Raw genomic sequence first — 20,681 nt, forward strand, 5'->3', positions numbered from 1 at the left:
TGGTTCAGGCTTGGTTAAGGCTTGGTTTAGGCTTGGTTAAGGCTTGGTTAAGGCTTGGTTAAGGCTTGGTTAAGGCTTGGTTAAGGCTTGGTTAAGGCTTGGTTAAGGCTTGGTTAAGGCTTGGTTAAGGCTTGGTTAAGGCTTGGTTCAGGCTTGGTTAAGGCTTGGTTAAGGCTTGGTTAAGGCTTGGTTAAGGCTTGGTTAAGGCTTGGTTCAGGCTTGGTTAAGGCTTGGTTAAGGCTTGGTTCAGGCTTGGTTAAGGCTTGGTTCAGGCTTGGTTAAGGCTTGGTTCAGGCTTGGTTAAGGCTTGGTTAAGGCTTGGTTCAGGCTTGGTTAAAGCTTGGTTCAGGCTTGGTTAATGCTTGGTTTAGGCTTGGTTAAAGCTTGGTTAAAGCTTGGTTCAGGCTTGGTTAAAGCTTGGTTCATGCTTGGTTAAGGCTTGGTTCAGGCTTGGTTAAAGCTTGGTTTATGCTTGGTTAAAGCTTGGTTCAGGCTTGGTTCAGGCTTGGTTAAGGCTTGGTTCAGGCTTGGTTTAGGCTTGGTTAAAGCTTGGTTCATGCTTGGTTAAAGCTTGGTTAAAGCTTGGTTTAGGCTTTGTTAAAGCTTGGTTCAGGCTTGGTTAAGGCTTGCTTAAAGCTTGGTTCAGGCTTGGTTCAGGCTTGGTTCAGGCTTTGCTCAGGCTTGGTCAAGGCTTTGTTTTCAAATGAAATGTTTCTTTCTTTTATGATGTTTGCAATCATTCTGAGTGCTTCTAAGTTCTGTTCAGTTTCTAAACAATTTGTCAAAATCCACAGCAAGTTCGATAGCCAGGTTACTTTTTACTTGTGAAGCTGTTGTTCTTCTCTCGCTTGCATGTATGCTTTTGCAACACTATTACAAGGACACCTGCCCTTGAATGACATATTAGAAATGTGAGTTAATATGGAGAAAAAAATCCATATTCTGCAGGGCTGCAACCACAGTCAATAACCCCCTCCTCACGGTGACGTGGGACTCCACACAGAGGTCACATTGTCACTTGATTTAAATGTAATGAGGAAGAAAATTGTAACAGCAGCAGAACCAAGAACCACTCACACCCGAAACATCATAAAAAAGTTAAATGTTAAAACAATCATCTCTTCTTGCTCTAAGTATTTGTCTCTGATTATTGCACTTTTCATTCTAAACTTTCTGAACAGGAACAACAGATTTAGGTAAGGATTAGTGTGCATTGTGTTGGTTTTGTGTGTAATTACTGGGTGCAATTTCCTGAACCTCAGGTGAATTTATGCAATGTCTATTAGCCAGTAGCTATTTTAATTATTTGGATCATTAAGCTAAAGCCGAACTAAAACTTACAGTGTAATTTAATACCACTTCAAATAAAATATTTCCTAAACATACAGCATATCCCCAGAAACATCCATAAATACAAAACTGTAGTCAGTAAATCACTAAGATCTACATCCACTGTGTGTAAAAAAAATATGTTTAACATGCAATCAGAGGGATGGACAGTCAGACCTTCCCTGCATGGTCCACTTAAGATTCAAATTCTTGAAGCAAATAGACTGACATGTTCTGCTTGGTCAATGTGGAACTGGGAACAATATGTATCATTGAACATACCAAGGAAGAGTTAGTTGGTCCAATATATTTGTACTCACGAAATAATGCTTCTAGTTTATCTGTGTGGCAAAGATGTGCATTATTCTTAGTTTGTTAGACGAGGGCAGATGGATGAAGGAATGGAAACTATAATTCTAGCCTCTCTTTGCATGGCTGCATATAATTAGTCAGCTTATAGTATACATGTATTGGCACATTAGCCATTTAAGGGACACTGTAGCAGGAACAACAAATATATAAATTAACTTACTGTGAAATATGTTAGAATGACAGTTTTAATTTTAGGAAGCTTCTTATGTATTTGGCTCCCACTTCAGCCTTCTCCCGTGTATTTACTGCAGACACATGAAAGCTCTTTCAAGCTCAAGTAATAATATTGTAAAGCATGCAGAATCTGTCTGTTTCAAATGCAATGTAGCCTTCCCCTAGGGGTCACACTTAACCTATGATTGAGTTTAATATTTCTTGGCTGTATCTCATTCTGTGGTTCACAAAGAGCTGTTGTCCCGCTGTTGGTGAGATTACCAGAACAAACTGGCAAGAGTAAGCTATTTCCATTGGCTTCAATATAGATACAGCCTTAGAGCATTCAGAAAGGGTAATCTAATCCATCAAGTTGCTACTCAGTGCCAAAGAATTGCACCTCCCCAATAAAAAGATGCATGCTCATGCCTGGGACTGTGTTCCCCATGCAAATGTTGTTTAAATGATTTCTTGGAAAACAATGGCTTTCATTCATTACTTACCTTTTTACTCATGACATCTGTTTACAGAATAGTTCAAGTCTTATGACTATAAATAATGACTATAAAAAAACGCAATATAATATACAGTATATAGAATGGTCAATGCAGTATTACTTAAACAAGATGTGCAGGGAAACTTTGTAGTTTGTAAAATATTAATTTTGCTCATGTGCTGTTTTTGGCAGATTTCTATAAATCTGCCAAAAACATAAACTCATTGACGAAATGTTTTAATGTAAGGGATTCCAAAGCATTTCTGTGGGTCAGAGGCCTTTACTCACATACGTGACTATAAGCTAACGTACTGTATATGTACTATAATACAGTGTTAAAAACATAGGATTTCTCTTACTGATACTGTAGGTATTTGAGCTGCCTAAAAGGGATCATTCGTACTATCTTCAAAATATACTGCTACCTTATTAATGCATTATTGAATTGATTGATATAATCAACTATGTTTATGCCTGATTATTTTTTATATTTGTGCCAAATAAAACATCCTTCAATGTAAACATCCTTCAATGTAAACTTCTTTGTCTTATAGTCATATATGGTGGATGGGTTTGCAGACATAATGCACTGTTTACATAAAGAATAGCAGATGGGCTGCAGTGAGTGACAAGGTTGTGATTGCATCGAAGGGTTCTGGTTACATAAAAACCATGAGAGCAAAGCTTGAGTGGTTTATGATGAATTCACCAAAACCCTGCAAATCAATTACAATCTAGAGTAATTCACATCAGCCCCATTTGTTATTTTTATATACTGTATTGATTCTGTGACTTTAAAGGTTTATATTGAAGGCAGTTTTCTTTGTTGTGTTTTTCTTGGTCTCCGATGAATGATTCGCTGACTTCTTGTGTGGGGATTTCAAAATGAGAAGCCTTTTTTTAGGGCTTGGAATCTTTTTAATAAAAACGTCAGTCATCAGTTCAAAATTCCAAGGAAAATAATTGGGCAAGTGATACATTGTCAATCTGCTGTCCTATTACTTAGCTGTGACTTTTTTAAAGTGGGGTGAGATGCAATTATAGTACGTATCCATGTATTATATTTTAATAAAAAATGTAGTAAACTGATATAATATCATAAACATGTGCAATAGTACATCAACCCAAACACAACTTTGGTAACAGAGGCAACTCTACCGATTGTAAATGAGTAGCTTTGATATACAGTAGTCAAGTGAGGAATAAAAACAAGTTGTCTTTAAGGTTTCCTGTAGTTTTCTGAACACATTTAAACACCACAGTCCTGCATTACAGAAACCACCCTTTTTATGAGCAGTTATCATACTATTTAAGTTTTTGCCACAAATTATACCCTTGCTTAAGTATATTGACCTTTTTGCAAAGCAGTACATCTTCCGCCAACTAAAAATACAAAGGATTTTTTTTTTTGTTTTGTTTTGTTTTTTTTTTAAATTGTTCCAGCTTTAGAAAGTGTAGCACAGCATCTATATTTAGTGGTGGGCATAAATACTGCATCACACATTGAGTTTTACCATCAAAACATTTTAAAGGTGTGTTAAACACAAATAACAAAAATAGCCTATTGAGGTTTCTCAATACAAGTCAATAAATTCACCATTTTATTTTTTAAAAGAATTGTGAAGAGGTGAAGATTATTACAGATTATATACTAATCATCTTTTGCTAAGGGTCAGTCGTGTAGGTCATATTAAAATCAGTACAGGTTCAATGAAATTCATGTTGATGCTCAGTTATTATTTTCATCTGTCTGAATGTAATGTATATTAAAAACTGAGAGAGAAATGAAACATTGCTTAACAAGGACCTGATAAATCCAGATTATGTCATGGTTATACTTACAGGTGTGCCTTGGCTGTTTGATTAGTGGGATATGCAAGCATTGTCGAAGTGTCATTGTGTCTCTTGACAAACATACATGATTACAGTATGTGCAAACACACAGGTAGTGACTCTTTAAAAATATGTGTTCATTTCTTTCAATTTTCACAAAACTTTGTCTAATTAATGGCTTTATGAACCTTCTTTCTGTTAGACTTGTTTAACAGTATAGTAAAACAATCAGCCAATCAATAAACGGTACAGAATGAAACTCCCATAGCAAAACTTGAGCAGCATCTTAATAATAACAAGTACATATGATCAATGCACAAAAATGTTAAGAATGGATTTAAAATGTATAGTGGTGCAATGCAACATGCATGACCACCAATGTATAAATACCGTCATTGCTGAATCCAGAGCATCAAAACAGTTAAAGTGGGACACAGAAACTGGAAAAATAAAATGACTAATGAGCATTAGGGTAACAGACCCCATAATATACTACATAGAATACTGCAACTGAAGTATACAGTGCAGCTCATTTGAAACATTCAACTTGTATTAGCACTCTCCTACAGTTAACCATTGTCAAAGTTTTATCCTCAAAAAAGTCAAGCAGGTTAGTTAGACACAATCTCCCTTTTTTAAAATCATGCTTACTGTCTCCCAGGATGCTGTTACCATATAGGTAATTTTTCATTTTGAGCACCTAAGTTTACATATAATAGAAGTCAGGCTTATTGGTCTATAGTTACCTGGTTTGGTTTTGTCTCCTTGTTTGTGGATCAGTGTTACGTTTGCAATTCTCCACTCGGTACAACCCCTGTGTCAAGAGACTGTTGCATGATCTTGGTTAGCGGTTTGTAAATAACTTCTTTCATTTCTTTGAGTACTACTGGGGGGATCTCCAGGGGATCTGTTTATTTTAAGAGCTCCTAGTCCCTGTAACACTTCTGTCTGTTATGCTAAAGTTATAAAACTAAGAACAGGTCGGCATGTGGGGCATGTTGCCTTTGTAAAAACTTGTAAAAAGTAATCATTTAATATATTTGCTATTTTTTTTCTCTTTATCTGTGATTTTGCCATTTGTATCTCTTAGACATTTTATCTCCTCTTTGAATATTCTCTTGCTGTTATAATATTGGAAAAACTTTTTGGAATTGGTTTTAGCCCCGTTGGCAATGTTCACTTCTATCTCTCTCTTGGCCTTTCTTACTTCCTTTTTGACTTCCGTTTGCATTTCCGGTACTCTTTCTGTGTACTTTGTTCTTGGTCCATTTTAAACACTCTGTAAAGTGCCTTTTTTCTCTGCATATTTTTTTTTTTATTGATCTATTAAACCATTTTGGCAATTTTGTTTTAGATTTAGATTCGTCTACTTTTGGGATGTAATTGTTTTGTGCCTCTAGTACTACATTAAAAAAAAAAGCCATTCTCTTCTCTATTTTACTCCAATCTACTTCTGTTTCATTCCTTTATAGTTTGCCTTCCTAAAATTGTAAACCTTAGCTTTAGTCATTACTTTGGGGGTTTAAAAAACACTTCAAATGAGACCATGTTGTGGTTTGAGTTTGCCAATGGTTCTCTGACCTCTGTTTTAGTTATTCTGTCTTTCTTATTTGAAAAGATTAAATCAAGGCATGCCTCCCCTCTAGTCGGTGCCTTGACATTTGTCATTTCCACCATTTTAATTTTGTCTGTCGTGCTCCCCACCATCTTCTCCCATTTTATATGGGAGAAGTTGAAATCCCCCATTAATATGGCTTCTCCTTTGTTGCATGCATTTCTAATTTCATTGTATAACAGATTATTTTGCTTGGTGCCTGAATTTGGCGGTCTACTCCATGCCCCTATTATTATGCCCTTTGAATTTTTGTTCATTATTCTGATCCATATTGATTCTGCATTGTTTTTTTCTTCCAGGTTTAACACCTGGGCTTCAAGAATATTTTTGATGTATAGCGCTACCCCTCCATGTCTTTTGTCCTGCCTGTCTTTCCTATATAGTGTATACCCACAAATATTATATTCGTCTCCATCACATATCAGGGATCCGGTTACAGTGAGTACTATTATGTATTTAGTGAAATTGATTATTAAAATATTAATTTGTCAAATACATTTGGTAACTATAATTGACATGTTCACACTTCTGCAAAATATTTATTACAGCAATAATGAGGTTTGTAATTTTTTTAATTTTTATTTTCCTGGAGAATAATTCAATCTCACTTTTTTACATGAAGGGATAAAGGCTTTGGGTGAAGTGAATCTTCTGCACTTTGATGGGATCATTCACAAGACAACCCCAAGCTGAACACGACACGATTTCAGCTATCTAAAGCAATTTAACCCCAAGCAGCTGGGATTGTATTTCGGCTTGGGATCCTAACATACACTGACCCTTTTGCACATACCATGTGGTTAAAGATGTTTTAATTGAATAAGCTTTGTGAGATTTGCAGTTAACATGGTTCATATACAAGCACACAATGGCTTTCACTGTTGTAATAAACTCTTAATGTGCAAACTATTTATTGATTTTTTTGTTAGCTTTAATTATACAGGACGATTTCGTAGATTGCACAATATTGTCAGAGCATCGCAAAAGCAGCATCTTTTATTGATCATATGTTATCTGTACAGTGTCCAATATTTTTCTTTTGCAAAACATCTTTTGGAGTGGGAGCAGTGCCAGAGGCTTTTCGCACCCACGCTCTGCTCAGACACTTGTGATGAACCTTGGTGTTTATTTGTAACCTGCGTGATGACCAACACTCTTACATACAATAGTTAAGACCCTGTAAAACATTGTATATTAGTAGCTAGGAGAAGAAAAAAAGACATGTACTGAGTTTATGTATGCCTGCTTGTTTTTTTTCCTTCTTGCAGATTCAGAATGCACAGACTGGGAGTATCAAAAATCTCACAGGTGGACTTCCTACCAAAAGAAGTGATGGCATACTGCAAAGAGTCTCAGACACCTCTTGCAGCTCATCCAACTGAAGATAAAATGCTCTTTATACATAATGCAATAGTACTGTAAACATTAATATAGCAGTAATGTAAACACTGTTAGAAATTGTGATTAGTACAACTTTGTTTTTGTTATTGTTAGGCCTCCATACTCATACAGCTCTAAAATATCTAGGAATATGTTTTCTTATTCTCTATCATATTTATTTAGCTGTTTAAAATACCTGAATGGTCAATGAACCCTTTGGATTGGTGCATTATGTCACCCTGAAACATTCCCTTTCCTCACCAGTCTATGTGAGGAGGCTGCCCATAACCCAACCACAATTGGCTACAACCTCCCCCAGTAATGGGGTGGGGATTCACAGTAATGTCCACATTTTAGGAGTTTGGAGTGTGTTGGAACTGATGTATCTTGTTATAGAACAATGTTAAAACATTACCTATTTAGAAGTTTTACGCTTCAAAATGCAGCTCACACAACTTTTATCTATATATATATATATATATATATATATATATATATATATATATATATATATCACTCTTTTCACATTTTGTTGTGTCAGTCCCTCAGAGTTTGATGCATTTAAATGAGGATTTTGTTCCACTTATCTACACATCATACTCCACACTGTTAAGGGGACAAGTTTTTATTGAGAAAAAAATTATGTATTTAAAATACAAAACTGAAATATCATAATTGGATAAGTCTCCACCCCCCTGAGTTAATACTTGGTAGAAGCAACTTTGGCTGCAATTACAGCTGTGAGTCTGTTGGGATAAGTCTCTACCAACTTTGCACACCTAGATTTGGCAATATTTGACCATTGTTTTTTACAAAACTGTTAGAGCTCTGTCAAGTTCCTTGGGGATTGTTGATGGACAGCAATCTTCAAGTCATGCCACAAATTTTCGATTGAATTTAGGTTGGGGCTCTGACTGGGCCACTCAAGGACATTTATGTTTTTGTTCCTTAGCGTAGCTTTGGTGTAGCTTTGGCCGTTTGCTTTCGGTCGTTGTCATGCTGAAAGGTGAACTTCCATCTCAGTTTCAGCTTTCTTGCAGAGGGCAGCAGGTTTTCCTCAAGGAATTCTCTGTATTTTGCTCCATTCATTTCCCCTTCTATTCTGACAAGTGCCCCAGTCCCTGCCGATGAGAAACATCCCCATAAAATGATGCTGCCACCACCATGCTTCACAGTAGGGATGGTGTTCTTTGGGTAATGCGCTGTGTTGGGTTTGCGTCACACATAACGCTTTGCATTTAGGCTAAAAAGTTCCATTTCAGTTTCGTCAGACCACAAAGCTTTGTGCCACATGGTTACAGAATTTCCTGAGTGTTTTTTTGCATACTTCAAATGGGAATCAAGGTTTTCTTGAGTAATGGCTTCCTTCTTGCCACCCTACCATACAGGCCAGATTTGTGGAGTTCTAGGATATTGCTGTCATATGCACACTTTGACCAGTCTTGGCCATAAGCCTGTAGCTCTTGCAAAGTTGCCATTGGCCTCTTGGTTGCCTCTCTGATCAGTCTCCGTCTTGCTCGGTCATCCAGTTTGGAGGGACGGCCTGATCTGGGCAGGGTCTTGGTGGTGCCATACACCTTCCACTTCTTAATAATCATCTTGACTGTGCTCCAAGGTATATTCAAGGCCTTTAATATTTTTGTTTTATACCCACCCCCTGATCTGTGCCTTTCACAACTTTGTCCTGGAGTTCTTTTGAAAGCACCTTGGTGCTCATGGTTGAGTCTTTGCTTTGAAATGCACTACCCAGCAGAGGAACTGCTGAGTTTATCCTGAAATCATGTTAATAACTACAATTTAACACAAGTGGAGACAACTTAACTTGGTGTGGGATTTTGAAGACGATTGGTTACACCTGAGCTAATTTAGGATTGCTATTTACAAGGGGGTTGGACACTTATCCAACCAAGCTATTTCTATATATTATGTGTCTTACAAATATATATATATATATATATTATATATATATATATATATATATATATATATATATATATATATATATATATATATATATATATATTTCGGATTTGTTATTCGGTGGATGCTTTGGTAGGAAAGTTAAACAGATTATTTTCCATTTATGGTTGTTGAGGAGTGTACTCTTCAAAGGATTTCAGGAATTTTCTATACTTTTTAAATTGCTTGGCAACATGGAACTAAACTACAGTTTTGTACTTGAATGGCTGTTCTGTTGTTGCAGTAACATCTACAGTACTAGTATCTGAAATATTAAAATATATGCACTTTCTGATCAAAAATAAATAAATAAGTTGTATCAGCAGAGTTGGTACTTACTAATGAAGTAGTTTTCTGAAAAGGAAAGCCCTTAATTCTGTCCATGAAATTAAAAATTGGAAGCGCTAACCGTGTTTAGTTAGACCTAAGTGAATTGTGGTAATCCAGGATGTCTTATAGCAAAGAGCATCACCTGTATTTGATGTTCCTTTTTCCCCACAGTGAACTGAACTTCTCCTGTTAGTGCTTTCAACAAATCAGATTGTATGTCGTTCATTGTTCAGCTGTATTAGTCATCTAGAACATACGCCTAGACTGTAACATCCATAATGCAAATAACTAAAACTGCATGTGTTCTGTTAGGAAACAGCCTACAGCCTGAATGGCAGTCTTTTTAACTGCATTCGATTTTCATTCATAAAGAATGAAACACTTTATGAAAAATAACATTCAGATCCCTCCTCTTTATTCAGCAGTCATAGCTTTTTCCATGGTGGTAAATCCATCAAAAACGACATTAAGAATTTTACAAGCACAGTACTAGTGGCAGGAATAGGAAGAATCTGCTGAATGGAGAATTGCCAAAGAATATGTAATACTTGTTAATTAGAAACATGATCTCATGATTTTTTAGAGAAACTTTATAGTAATATTAGTCCTTCAGTCATTAAAAAAAAAAAAAAAAAATGCTACTGCATTAATGTAATACAGAATTTACCTTGAAAGATTAATTCTAGGTAATACAATTAAACACTGTAATTTGATTAATTGCCTCATCTGTGTATTTACATTCTAAATGCTACTCAAATTTAAACCAGTTAATTTAAAATATGTATTTTATGACTTTGTGAAGAGAAGTACAAAGACTGGACTGAAATAGTATACAGAAGATGTAAAATTACAAAATGTATCCTAAGGAGTTTACAATAAGTAACCCTATGTAGGAACATTTGTCAAAATATGAATTTCATATTTGCATTCTTAGCAAAATATACTGTTTTTTTATCAATTACAAAACCAAAAAGACTGCAAACTTTTATTCAAACCGACTGTGACTGTTATACATCAGAGAGTGATGTCAGCATTTCTTTTCTTTTTTGGGGGGTTTCACCAAAGTACCACATTCTTATTAAGACTCCACAACCCGTCTGTTGGCAACAGCTGGTTGCCATGTGATTTAAGACTTCCTGTCATTATAATTGATGTGTTTTTATTCTTTCCACTTCCTGAAGCCTGATCAGAATTAAAATTGCAATTGGAATTTCCTGTCAAAGCAACTCATTTATTCAGCGAGTGCTGCATTGACAGCCTCTTAGACTGGATACTGCCTTCAGCGATGCACAGGCTAGGGTTTGTTTTCTTCTTTCGCAAGATTCTCGCTTCTTGCACCGGTTTGACTTCAGCTTACACCACATCTGCAAATGTATACAGGTTGTCCATCATACGGTAACCTTGCCCTTAAGAAAACCCCACACAGAAAATGGTAATGATTTGAATATCTAACACAGCCACCTGCTATGGGGCCCTGGTTTTTATGTTTATTTAGGAAACTTTGCAGAACTTTTAACTAATTGTTGCACCAAAGCATTTCCAGTCACCTATCAAGGGTGTTCTGCCTAATGTATTCTGGGAAGTTCAGACTGCCACCCTTTTACAGACAGTTTCCCTCTGTGGACTGCAAAGCTGTGGTACTCTACTACCCCATTCTGTCCATTTGTATTTTTAAGGTGCTTTATATTTATAAACCAGGTTTGTTTTGAACCCCAGATTCTTGTTTTACAGTGATAAAATACAGATAGGAACATATGTGTTGTGTTTTTAATGTTTTAATATTAAATTTGTACTACTGAGTGTATTTAAAACGGAATCAACCATTTTCCTGTTAGTGATTGATAATATACTATATTTTAAATGCAGAGCAAAGAAAAAAAAATTAATCCTGGAAAAACTCTAGTACATTCTTTTTACATCAGTATATGATGTTTCCTATGCTGTTAACCCCTTCCTCCAGTTGTGGATTCCTGCATCAATTCGCAGCTATTGTTGGAGGTGGCCACTTTGTGACTATTGCCTATTCATGACCCACAGGTGCCCATCTGGTTTATGTCAGTAAAGCCTAGTCTTAAGAGCAACCACATGCTTCAGATAGGTCATATGCAGTTTGTACAGCTACAAGCAACCTCACTGAAATGTCTCTAGGTGGAGCTGTTTTTTTTTTTTTTTTTTTTTTTTTTTTTAAATGTACAGTGTGACAGGGAATGGTTGTGGTGGTGGTAGGGGGGGCCTAGCTGTGGAATGGTGGTGGTGGTAGGGGGACCTAATTGTGGAATGGTGTAAATGCTATTATACTGTGGTTGTGGTCCTTATGTCTGCAGCTCCAAGCATAATGAGAGTTCCTGTACAGTGACCTGTCTAAACAAACAGCTGAACAGAATTACCTTTATAAAATAAAATGAATCAGGAGTGCTGTGAATATTGTCATTTTTTTTTATTCTGAAGATAGGATTGAGCTTTGTCTAATTTCCTATTTAAGTAGAGGAAAAATAAAATAAAAAATAAAAAACCTCAAAACTGCTTTCCAAGTGTGGATGGTCCCAGACAAGCGGATTATGTGACAGTCAATATGTTCCACCCGCTTGGCTCCTGCTCGTACTGGCTGTATAATTGGAATGAAAGAAAACTCTTGTATATCTGTTTTTATGCCTGCAGTGCTTGCATGAACCGAGACCCTTGAAAAATTGTGGGGAAAAAGTTCATCCAGAAATCAATGAATGATGTCAGCCAACCTAATTTCCTCACTACATCTTTACAAAAGCCTTAAAACTGGTATTCTTCAGCATTCTGCAGGCCAAAGCATAACTTAAGGCTTTGTGACTAAGCTAGCTCAAATTGGCCTTTTATTTTAAATGCGTAATTTGTGATGGAAAAGTGATACGATAAAAATAAAATGCTTAATCTGATGGGAGAGCACATAATGCTGACACTGCAAGGAACGACAGTAGATGTTAAAAATGATTTCCCTGCCCCAAAGAAAAATAAAAAGTAGGCCAATAATAATGATTGGAAAACAGAATTTTGCTTTAATGCGCTGGATATTTCAAATCCAGTCACGTCAGCTGGAGGTAAATGCCCAGTTTAAAGTGGGCCAAACCGTCAGTGCCTTGGATTGTGGGAAAGACAAAACGCTGACACGACGTTAACAGAGTTTCCAACTGATTTCCATCAGGAGATGAATATCACTTTCAGCAGTAAATGGTATTCCGCAGTATTCATTTTGTGCCCAGTTCGGTTGGATTGGTGTCATTTTGGCTCCAGCTCAGACCAAATGTATACCGCTCACAAGTTCTGGACCAGGATCTATCTTGTTCACTGAAATGCCATTAATGAGCTACAGTCAAAAGGACAAAACGCTTCACCTGTTTAGTCTAAAACACCATGGGACTTGTTTGCAATAGTTATGATATTAACACCGTAATTATAGTCAGTGAACCACACATATACTGCAGCCATAGAGTTTGTAAGGGGCGTTACTGCTTTGGAAGCCACCTCCACTAGATTATAAGTTCATAGGTTCAAGTAGGGGCTTTTTTATTATTCTTTTAGATTATTCGTAAATATTTTTCTGGGATATTACCATTAAGGGTTCTTTGAGGATACAGGGCAATATTCATATTACTCATTATTTATGTTCTATTAGCATTTCAATCAATCAGTCTTTATTTTATACAGCAGCTTTCATAGTGGACCACAATCACAAAGTGCTTTGTCTTTTTCGTGCTACCACAATATCACTGATCTAGCGTATAGGAATGTATGATTCCACTGCCCCTTTTTAATTTTGCAGTGGTTAGGTTGTTTATAAGACAAAACAACTCATTGTGTTATTGTTGACATAATCATGACTTGGATGGAATTCACTTTAAAAAGCTTCTTACTTGTATTCACTTACAGAAATAAGGCACTACAAAATGAAAGCCAAACAAATATTAGGTAGAGGGTTGCTAATGAAATATATATATATATATATTTTGTCCTCTTTAGTCATAGAGAGTGTGAGAGAAAATTGATACTCAAATCTGTCTGCCTTGCTCATATTTAACTTTTTCAATCACCAAGAATTTTAGGATTGAGGCATAAAAAAAGCAAACCAAAAAAAACCCAAAATGATAGCTCAAAAGTCTACTGGGCCATAATAGTAGCACAGTATTTCATGCTCGATGTCACATTTTTTAATTTGTCAGTTTTTCATTAAATATATGAAAAACTACAAAGCAATAGGTAATTCAATATGTTAATGTAACATTATTCAGTGGGTTTCATTCAACGTTATGAATCAACATTTGTTCATTGTACAGGGAGATGCAAAACTTTTGGCCTTAGCTGGATAGTGGTAACAGCACATGCACTCAGCGTGCACTGTAGTTGACACTTGTGTGTTTAGCTTGAGATCATAAATATCATAACAACCAAATTAGAATCTGATAATTTTGTATACACTGCTCCCTGTTCCTAAATTGTCAATGATTTTATTCCAGTAACTCTGTTAAATAAAAAGCACGGTATTCTCTGCAATATAGAACTACTGTATGTTTGAAAGCATAAGCCTTTAGTCACTTGAATTAAAGAGCCATTTCAATGCCTGTGGTTTGTACTTAGACATTTATCAGTAACTCTGACAGGCTGGGTAATCATGAAGTTCCATTACAAACCACTCTTTCTCTTCCACATATCTATAAATTCAGCAATTGCATGTGTAACCTTAAATAGCTCCACCGAGTTTTGTGCAAGTGCATTTACAAGGAAGAACAGGTCACATATGGAAATGTTTCTATTCAAATGTTATTTTAAACCTTCTCATGTGTAAAAAAAATAAACCTCTGGATGTCAGTATGCTCAAACCAGAGAGCTGTAGACTATACTCTGTAGTTTGATGCAGCTGACACATTTTAGTTTTTAGTGAAGGTTTTAGGTTGATTTTTTTGTTGTATTTATATTTGATGTTGTATATATGATGTTGTATGTAAAGTATAAGATTTCTTTAAGCAGAAATTGGTCTAAATATTCTAACAAGTTTTGGTACCCCAGAAAAGATTGACTGTTAGTTTCTCAAAGGGCCAAATATATGTAACTGAAAGTGGTTGCCAGTTCTAAAGAAAAATACTGTTTTGAAAAAAAAAAAAAAAAAAAAAAAAAAACGTTTGAAGTATTGAACCGATGCCAGGCCATCCCAGATGTAAACAATTACCCTTTCTTTTACTACCATATCCAGAAAAAAGGGGATTTATGTTCTTCTTCTTCTTCTTCTTCTTCTTCTTCTTCTTCTTCTTCTTCTTCTTCTTACTGGCCATCTAAAGCACTGTAACATTTCCCCCCATAGTTGAATGCTAAAAACGAAAATAAATAAATAAATAAATAATAAATAAATAAATAAATAAATGAAAAGGAGGTGGTTTTGAGTTGGAGCATATAAGTCAGAGGTGCAAATGCGAAGTTATCTGCCAATATGAAAGTCAGCATTGGTGAAGTATCTTGGGTGGTCCTGTTTTGATTTCTCATGAAACCACCATGCAAGGTTGGCATTCTTTGTTCTTAATTTGACAGCCTTATTGAAGCAGGGTGTCTTGAGGTCAGTGTTAAGCTGCAGTAGCAGAAGTACCCTCTCTATAATTTCATTTAGATTTGTGGTCTTACCAGGAAATACTTTACAAAAGGATTCAAAGAAAAGAAACAAACCAAAAGCAAAACAGAACTATGTTACTTTAAGGTATCACATAGCTTTTATTGTACATAAGTTACAACATATGACAATGACAGTAAGTAGTTAACAACTTATGTATGCTGTATATTACGGTGACTTAGGAGGTGAATATATATATATATATTTGTCAAGGTTAAAAAAAAGAAATAAACAAAATGTATTAAAATAAATAAATCTATTTTTTTATGCACTTTCATAAATTACCAGCAGATGGCACTCATAGCATACAGTGACAGCACTGCAGAAGGCAAACCAAATTCTTTCAACAGTGGAATCTTTCATTCTCAGGCTACCTAACTCTCATTGCCAAAGAACTATGGAATGACAGTAAGTCCATAAACATAAAGATGCATCTTAGGCTTCTAAACAGTATTTTTTTAGACCTGATTGGTAAAAACAGACTCAAGACTCATTCGATGTTGATCTATGCATCTAAAAAAAAAAAAAAGTTTTTTCTTTAGAATAATTTTGTACATTTTATAAGACTAGGTTTCAGTTTGTTGTTTTACATGTTCTTCACCTTGAATTGGCAGGAATGTTCTAGTTGTTGTGTGGCTTATAAAAAGTTGTAGCCTATTACGTTATCTTTAAGAAAATGCTCTTTGAATACAAAATGATTAGATTTTTAAAACTTTATTTTCCAGCGATTTGGCTTGCTTGAAAAATATTTTAAAATATCATTCAAATAGCAATTAAAATGTTCTGTGTGGCAGTTCTAAATATTTACAGGTTTAACAAAACTGTGGTATATAACAATGCATATGTTAATATAGTTTAAAAAAAAAAATCTACATCTATTTAGTCATTTCTAGACAGATAGCATAGTTGTAAATGTATGTGTTTTATTTTTGTCAGATTCGAAACATATTCAAAACAAACTGTAAATATTCTAATGCAAATACAAAAAAATGCCTTTTTTGTTTAAAACTAACTAGAACAGACCATCTTGTTTAATTGCTCGTATTGACAGGCATACATTTAGAAAATCTGAAGTTATGAAATGTAATCATAAGCTGAGTGTTTGTGCATGGCATGACATTTCAAAATGCTGTGGGTACAGTTTAGACAAATGCCAGGACATCGTGGCATAAGAGTGCTCACGATATATATATGATATATATATATATATATATATATATATATATATATATATATATATATATATATATAGATAGAGAGAGAGAGAGAGAGAGAGAGAGAGAGAGAGAGAGAGAGAGAGAGACTCGGTTGAAAACCGTGACATTTTATTTACTTAGAAGGGGACACTGTAGTTTATTTACTGTTAGAAGGGGGACAACATCTGTCAGTGATTGTGCAAAGAATTAAAGGCATTTGTAACAGAATTTTATGTAAACACAGAAAGAGCAAATTAATGACATTGTAAATGTAAGAACACATATCGGTATGTATCAGTATATATTTATTATCGACTGAATTGTTATTGTAAAATTTTCTGCGTGGTTTAATAATTTATATTGTTATTGCATGCTGCGTTTTTTTGCTGTAAGAATTATATTTTAGTAGAATTAGAGATGAAACAAGTAGTTTATATAGAGTAAAATCTTTAGTGAATGTATTACAGCATTTCGACTATTTTTTAGACTTTTGTATGTATTCATTTTTCCCCTAAATTTGAAAAATAAAATATGTTAATAATAACACATAACACTTCATGATTTAAAACACATATTAGCCAGAAAAAAAGTTAATAAATCAAGGACACTAAAAAGAAAACATAGTCAATTTAAATAAAGAATATAAGATAAGAGAATGTAACATTAATACACTACATGCATAAAAGTTGTTTATCCTTGTATAATAAAAAGTAATAAAATTATTATTATTATTATTATTATTATTATTATTATTATTATTATTATTATTATTATTATTATTATTTATTATTATTATTATATAAAGCAAAACATTTTTAAATGCAGATATCTAAGAACTACTATATAATGTTTTCAGTGGTCATGTTCAGGCAGATTTCCGATAGAAATTCATGTGTCCATTAAGACATCACAACTCTGCTGCGTGACTTCAAAGAAAGTGCTGCTCATGCCACATGTTCTGAACACCTGAGTCATCACGTAATGCACGGTATCATTATCTAACTTTGAGCTGGTCTGCTGCTTTTGTCTGCTGTTTCAGTTTCCTTAAGCCTCTTGGGTTTACAGTGTATTAAGCAGTCATAAGGAAAAAAATAAGTTTTTTTTTTTTTTTTACTGTTAACTTGAAAGGATAGGGTGGTACATCTTACTCCTTTTAAATAAAGAACAGTGACTGTTGCAGAGTTAACAATTTTTCAGACACCTCAAATACAATTACTTTTATATTAATCAAAAAACACTTGTTTAGCTGGTATGTGTCTATTGACTAATTAGAACAACAGCTTTGCCTCTCTTTAAATAATAAATCTTTTGACAATATTGTAGTTCATCTTTATCTTGTGCTAACTGAATGTTTTATTAGTTATTTATGTGTCATTTATTTATGAAATAAAATACACAATGTGTTGTTGCTCTCAATGAAGTATTATCAGCTAAACCTTTCATTGAAAAGTTGTATTACTAAAATGCCTTAAAATATTATATAAAAAAACAAAACAATAACTGAAGTTCAATTATTGATTTGGTTAACAGCATGCAAAAATCATGTAGCATATCTAGAAAAATCTTGCATGCAGAAACACACGAAGAAAACAACCTTAAAAGCTGATTATGGAGGAACAAGATTATTAAAGATTATAAAGCTGTATTAATATGCAATAAACTGATTTCCTTAAAGATATATGAAATACATAAATGTTACATTTAAAATTGTGTTATACATTATAATAAAAAAAAAAACATGTTTTATTAGAAGAATGTTATATGGATTCATATACATATATCACATTACTAAGATGTAAATATCCTGTATAAAGTATGTGTATCATTCTGTAACATACTGGAGAACATTCTTTAGGCTAGTTGCTGTTTATAGAATAATTTTTTGTCTTTACTCCTTTGAATTTTCTATATCATAACCAGCAAAAAACAAACTCTTCATTTGGACAACATTGCTATTTTTTGTTGTTGTCAATATACACATTGCATTCCAAAATAGACATTTATCAGATAGAAAATATTTATATTAAACCAGTTTCGTTAATTGACGTTTTGCCGCAACTTTTATTTATGTATTTGCTTGCCTTCCACAATAAATATTGTATTTACACTTACAGGATATGCGTGTGTGATTGTGGGAGGGGGTTAGTACAGTATTAGCTTTCTATAAAAATTCCAGGCTTTTATATACGGGTACACACTCCCGTTTGCACTGTGCTAAATTGTAGCCCTCAGCACTTTGCCTTCCGTTGAAGTGCATACACACAACGCTCAACGTTGGCTTTGGCCGACTGATACTTTAGGAAGTGGCTGTGAGTGCTAGCAGTCAATTAAAACTGGGCTGGCGTTCAACTCAAAGATTACTCTGGCTCATTTTACTGGAATATGTGTTTGATGCACAAGTATTTGAAAAAGGAAATGTATTCTTTTCCACAGCATGTTTTAATTTGTAAATGTGATGTTCACAAGGGATTTCAGTCAGAGATTTCTTTGTTTATCACTTTGGGTTTCTAAGCAATAGTAAATACAGTAACATTACTAGAATATGTTCCCAGTAGTATTAACCTGTACCCAGTCCCTTACTCAACTCTCTCTCTACCTCTCTTTGTATTTTTCTGCTCACATCTATCTTGTTGTAATGTAATCACACCATGTGTAGATTTAGGTATGTTATCATTTTGCTTTTAAAATTCAGCAATCACAGAGGAAATGTGTTTTTTTTTTTGTTTGTTTTTTTTAAATCTTGTTATTAGCAGGTGTGTTCTACTCAATATCAAGTAGAATTCTGCCCCATAGATTATTTTTGTTATGGTAATTGTAAATCAATATTAAGTATTACATAAATCACTATTAAGTATTACAAAAAGTTCCTGGGTACAATCTTCTTTTTGTGCTTGATAGTAATTTCATGTGTGCTGTGTAACGTATTATTCATTTTGCAGTGCTGTCTCCCAAGTTGCACAATATGACATAGCTTATAACAATACCACGCACCAGCAAACAACATATTAAGTTAAATAATTTTTTTTTTTTAATTCCACAAATGTTTATTTATTAATAAGACTTAATTCTTATTATGGGAATGCCTGATTATTTTAGAACAAAATGTTGTTTAAATATGCAAATGCTGCTAATTTCTGATGTGGTAAATGATGGGTGTAAAACTCAATGTAGCAGTGCAGACAGCCCAATTGCACACATAGTGACCCATTTTGAGGTCCATCTGCTGTATTTCACAATGCATCTTTTCAAGTCAGCCCAGCTGCAATAAAAAAGCTGTGCACTGTTGCTGGCCCTCTGTGCCCTGACTTTGAGTCCAATTATCAGTGACCTACAATTATTCTGGGCTAAATACTGTTAAGAGTTACACTTGTAAAAAGATCTTGGGGTTTCAGCCCAGCAGTGGATCTTGGAAACTTCAATTTCAGAATTGTAATTATTCCACATGTTTCTGATCGATCACAGTTGTATTTCATTCTAGTGGTTTAGTATCTGTTCTGTTTATTTTCGCTCTGTCTTTGGTGTCACTATAACAGCTGGTGTTTTTTTAAGTGCGCCTCTTTGAATCATGCAAATCACAGTGACCAAGCGTCACACTTACTTGGATAATACTGGGAATGTGTGACATAATGGAGTCTATATTAGTGAGGGACTCCTGCATTAAATCAATTAATTCAGGGATTATTGTACATGGCAGATCTTTATTTTCATTCATGGGGTTTCCATGCGGGGCAATTCACATGTGAAATGGCGATGCACGTGCACGTTTGTGAGAATTACTCGGGTAAATCAGGTTTGTGGATGAAAAAAAACAGCCAAAGAGAGGGATAGGGTAAATCTAATTTACTTGTGCAAATGATGAAACGTTCCAGGAAAATCCATGCCCAGTTTCAATGGAACCCTGCATTTCACGTGTAAATGTGAATGAGCTTGTTTACCCTTAAGTGACATCACTATAAATATTGCAAGGGAGCAGGTCAGTTGTTACTGTGGATTCCAAGGCGGCAGAATGTAATGGCTGATGGATGGTTTTATGGTTAGTAGTGGTGTAGTTTACCTTAATGATAATGCGGGCGGCTTTTATTATTGGTTTTTGCTGTGTCTGTCCTGTCATGTTGTATCTCTTGTCGGTTTACAGTTCTATATAAAACCACTTACCATGAACTGTGTTACGCCCTCGTTATAGTATTAAAGCATCTGCAGCACCTGTTGGTAAGTTTCATTTTATACCTCCAAGTTTATTTTTAATTAATGAGTCGTAGGATAAATTAGTTGAAACAGTTTCACTACTAACGACATTTCACCCCACTAATGATATTTGAAAAAAAATTGGGCCAGAGCAGTAAAACACATTATTAACCAACCAGGCACAAGGTATTTTGCTTTATTACAGCA

The 20,681-nt window shown here is 34.7% G+C and overlaps 1 pseudogene; it reads left to right on the plus strand.

Moving 5' to 3' along the window:
* The window catches only part of LOC121309530, an 85,877-nt pseudogene that overhangs the window by 2,907 nt on the left and 62,289 nt on the right, over positions 1-20,681 (plus strand).

Source organism: Polyodon spathula, chromosome 3 (assembly GCF_017654505.1).
Source record: "Polyodon spathula isolate WHYD16114869_AA chromosome 3, ASM1765450v1, whole genome shotgun sequence".
In the NCBI taxonomy this organism is placed as follows: domain Eukaryota; kingdom Metazoa; phylum Chordata; class Actinopteri; order Acipenseriformes; family Polyodontidae; genus Polyodon; species Polyodon spathula.